Raw genomic sequence first — 4,928 nt, 5'->3', positions numbered from 1 at the left:
ACGTAATGAAAAGTGAGTCAAAATCATAAAGCCAGTGCGGTTAGACAACAAACAATGTGCTTTCTAAATAGCATGGAGGCCACCGATAACTGGGACTACTTCGGAGGTCCGATGAGGAGGGAATTAGAAAAGTACCATCAGTAAACCAATGGTTATGTGCCTCTGTTTTATATAATGTGGTGTCTTGGTTTCAAAAGCACACAAATGAAATCAATGGTAGTGAAATTTGTAACGCAATAGAAGCTATAGCACTAAGACAACGTAACTCTGAAATGACCCCAAGGCAACATCCTCAAAACGCTTATCCACCACAACAGTCTTCCTCTTTCCCTTCACCTCATGCTTCCCCTTTCCCTCTACCCCATACTTCCTCTTTCCCATATCAACATTCTTTCTCTTTTCCACCTTCACATTCTTCATCTTTCTGTGCTCCCCATTCTTCGGCGTTACGTGCGTCTCACGATTCTGGTAGTCCTAGTTCTTTGATCCAAACTTCACAATTATTGACTTCTATTAACTACCCCTTGTCCACTGCCACCATTTCACAACTCGACTTTATGGCCAACCTTTCTGTTCCTTTTGATTACCCGACCTCCATTACCCCAATGTGGCACCCCAGGAGTTCGGGTACCGCAGTAGTGCTGCCTTCCTCTCTGGGAAGGTAGTGCTATGCCTGGAGAAGAGTGAGATTCCCTTTGGCAGGTTATCTCACACACACACACCTTCCAAATCCAGGCCAGGAGGGGGAGCTCAAAACCCTGTTTTAGGGCAGCTTCCCTCAATAAAGATCCTGGTTTGGAGGAGGAGTGAGTTTAGTCTGTTCAGATAGTCTGTGAGCCAGGACAGGGACGGAGCACAGTGGAGATACAGGATTCCAGGACTCCACGAGTAGGCCTCCACGGAGTCAGTGCGCAGAGAAGCCGGGTAAAATCTGAAAAATACGTTATGTTAAAGATAATTTTTTTAATAAACTTACATTCGGAGCTCACATGTGTTGAGCAGAAACTGCAGGTTGTTTATAATAAGGGCACTTTTTTGGTTTTGGCAAAGAACCACGTTTCTCCTGTTCTTGTGCACTTTTTTGAACCGATCCCTGACAGATCGCTATCTGGTTTTCACATCTTTCACTGAAATTTGTATTAGAAAAAAAATTGTTTTTCCTTTTCATGTTTCATTTTCTGTATGAATACAATTTACGTACATATTTCCTTTTTTATTTGTTGGGGCATTCCTGGAATTTCGGGATCTAGCTCTTCAAGCACTTTCTCCCAGGCATTATCCCGTTGGACTCGGTTGTGGTAATCGTCACTTGTTGGATCCCATAAGATGGGTCTGTTATGAAGAATGAACAAAATTCAAGTGTTATTTCATATTTAATTATGACACAAAATGTGGATCTATGTTTACAGTTATTCTAATGTTTCAAAATAAATGTTTAGAAAAATGTAACATTAAAAAAGTCAAATATATTGACAGGAAATAACATTACCAGCAATATCAGTCGTTGAACCTTTCATATGATGCCATCTTTTCTTTGGCTCAAGCGAGATATTTTTCCTGTTAACAAATAATTGTCATTACAAATTGTAAGAAAACACAAAATAAAGATGCGCCAATTGTGGCACTTTACCCGACTCTTCCCACTGCCGTGTAGTGGTGGCATATCGGGTAATAAGGGGTTAATGTCACCTTTGATTGTAAGGTGACATTAAGCCCGGTTAATAATACAGTGTTTTACATCTTTATTGTAATCTCATTCCTGCAAAGCCCTCGATTTCCTGTAAAAAAAAAAAAAAAGCAAAATTAAACTAAAACAAATACTCCCTGTCCGTCGTAGTCCAAAATAACGATGGTCCCACACCGAATCCAGGCTCAGCCTGACATCCAGACACAACAGAGCTGCTCACCGGAGATTCCCGGCGGTCACGTCTAATGTATTTCTCACAGCCAGCTGATTGCGACAGTACAGATGACCGGAGATTACCCCATCCCTCGGCAGTCATGTGCACAGAACTTATCGCGAAAAGCTGGCCGTGAGCAATACACTGCATGTTACCACCAGGGAGGGGGTAATGACCGGTCACCTGTACTATCAGCTGGCCACGAGAAATTCATTCCTTGTGATCACCAGCAGAATCTCTACCGGTAAGCAGCTCCGATGTGGGCATCGCACAGAGGGCATAGGGATATTACTTAATAATAATAATAATAATTTTATTTATATAGCGCCAACATATTCCGCAGCGCTTTACAAATTATAGAGGGGACTTGTACAGACAATAGACATTACAGCATAACAGAAATACAGTTCAAAACAGATACCAGGAGGAGTGAGGGCCCTGCTCGCAAGCTTACAAACTATGGGGAAAAGGGGAGACACGAGAGGTGGATGGTAACAATTGCTTTAGTTATTCGGACCAGCTATAGTGTAAGGCTCAGGTGTTCATGTAAAGCTGCATGAACCAGTTACCTGCCTAAGTATGTTACTTAAAAAAAAAGGACTGGACAACACTTCTCTAACCTCTCCTCCGGAAGTTCCTGTGTCACGTACTTCTGTATGTGACACAGGAACTCAACATATGTTATTTAGTTGACATGCGTAGTAAGCTGCGTTTTCGCAGTTACTACGCATGTGACTAATCATTAGATGCGGTTTTACCGCATCTACACTCCTTGACAGAAGTTTTGTCGCTTATCCATGTTATGTAAATAAAAGCTTATAACCTGACGTTAAATTCATCCATTGGTTGTATAAATTATTCTTTTGAAAGCTGAAACCCTCCGAAATGTGGTTTAGGTTAAGAAAATAGATTGGCATCAATGCAGAAATATTGATCAGTTAATGGACACAGAATAGTCAGATTTTGGCAGGACAAAAGTTTTGTCACCTGGTCATATAATGCACCCAATCCTAGTTTACATCCTCACCTGTGCTCAGTAAATGATCGGTTAATTAGTGTGTGTGTATTAAAAGAAACCCAGCACCCCAGACCGTCACTTAAACTGCAACTTGAGCTCTGACAAAATGCCAAAAATACACCCTGCGACCAAATCCTGGATTATCAAAGAGGCTGAAGACCAGGTCACCTCAGAGGTGGCTGGCACCTTTAATGTGTCTCAGCATCAAGTACTAAGAATTAAAAAAAAGATTTGAAGAGACTGGAGATACATAGTAACATAGTAACATAGTTAGTAAGGCCGAAAAAAGACATTTGTCCATCCAGTTCAGCCTATATTCCATCATAATAAATCCCCAGATCTACGTCCTTCTACAGAACCTAATTGTATGATACAATATTGTTCTGCTCCAGGAAGATGTGTTTGACAAGTCCAGGTCCGGCAGACCCCGCAAGATAACTGCTCAGAAGGAACGTTTGTTGGTTAGAAAATCCAAAGCATGCCCCTCTTCCACTGCAACAGAGCTCCAACTGGCCTGGTCACCTCAAGTCCCTGTGTCAACTAGAACAGTTTGTAAGATTCAGTCTTGAAATGGCCTCCTTGGTGAATCAGTGCCCAGAAGCCAACACTATACAGAAGGCAAATAAAAAAACGTGTAGCATTTGCAAAGTCCCACAACCAGCTAAACAGATGGACGCTGGAAAAGTGGCAGAAGGTGGATTTCTCTGATGAATCTTCAGTAGAATTACACCACAGCTGCCGCAAATATTGCAGGAGTCCTACTGGAGCCTGTATGGATCCAAAATACACCCAGAAAACAGTTACATTTGGTGGTGGAAAGCTCATTGGGGTTACATTTAGTATGGGGTGTGCAAAACATTTGCAAGGTGGAAGGCAATATCAATAGCCTAAAATATCAAGACGTATTAGCTACCTCTTATATTCCAACTCATAAAAGGGGTCACATTTTGCAGCAGGATGGTGCTCCATCTTATACATCCATCTCTACAACAAAGTTCCTCCAGGCAAAAAAGATAAAGGTGCTCAAGGACTGGCCAGCCCAGTCACCAGACATGAACATCATTAAGCATGTTTGGGGTAGGATGAAAAAGGAAGCTTGGAAGACAAAACCAAAGAATCTAGATGAACTCTGGGAGGCATGTATGACTGCATTCTTTGCTATTCCTGATGACTTCATTAATTGTATGAATCATTGTTGAACCGCATGGATGCAGTCCTTCAAGCTCATGGAAGTCACAAAAAATATTAAATATGACTCTAATAGCACCACAACTTAATTCACCAATGTTATGCAATATATTTGTATTTTAAGTTCATTATTTGTTTGAATATCACATTACTTTCTGTGGTCGACAAAACTTTTGTCTTGCCAAAATCTGACCATTCAGATGTAAATAATTCAGCTGCGGAAAGAAAAACTAAAACTCAGAGCACAAAAAAATACTCGGAGGACCCCCGAGCATGCTCGAGAAATCTCGAGTAAGGAGTATATTCGCTCATCACTAGTAGTCATCTATGAAGGTAACCATATATTTATTACCTCCTGATGTGGTCACATTCTTGGGTCCACATACAGTACAGACCAAAAGTTTGGACACACCTCATTTAAAGATTTTTCTGTATTTTCATGACTATGAAAATTGTAAATTCACACTGAAGGCATCAAAACTATGAATTAACACATGTGGAATTATATACTTAACAAAAAAGTGTGACAAAGCTGAAAATATGTCTTATATTCTAGGTTCTTCAAAGTAGCCACCTTTTGCTTTGATAACTGCTTTGCACACTCTTGGCATTCTCTTGATGAGCTTCAAGAGGTAGTCGCCGGGAATGGTCTTCCAACAATCTTGAAGGAGTTCCCAGAGATGCTTAGCACTTGTTGGCCCTTTTGCCTTCACTCTGCGGTCCAGCTCACCCCAAACCATCTCAATTGGGTTCAGGTCTGGTGACTGGAGGCCAGGTCATCTGGCGTAGCACCCCATCACGCTACTTCTTGGTCAAATAGC

At 41.3% G+C, this 4,928-nt stretch overlaps 1 long non-coding RNA gene across 2 annotated transcripts in view; it reads left to right on the top strand.

Moving 5' to 3' along the window:
* Window positions 1-1,449, top strand: part of LOC138642570 (uncharacterized) — a 32,613-nt gene extending 31,164 nt beyond the window's left edge. For both annotated transcript variants that reach the window (XR_011314059.1, XR_011314060.1), the window contains exon 3: window positions 1-1,449. This exon is cut by the window's left edge and continues 237 nt beyond it. This is a non-coding gene — a long non-coding RNA (uncharacterized lncRNA).
* Window positions 1,450-4,928: the final 3,479 nt, after the last annotated feature.

The sequence above is a fragment of the Ranitomeya imitator genome, chromosome 6 (assembly GCF_032444005.1).
Source record: "Ranitomeya imitator isolate aRanImi1 chromosome 6, aRanImi1.pri, whole genome shotgun sequence".
NCBI lineage: Eukaryota > Metazoa > Chordata > Amphibia > Anura > Dendrobatidae > Ranitomeya > Ranitomeya imitator.
The sequence above is the reverse complement of the archived record's forward strand: the minus strand, read 5'-3'. Positions and strand labels throughout refer to the sequence as shown.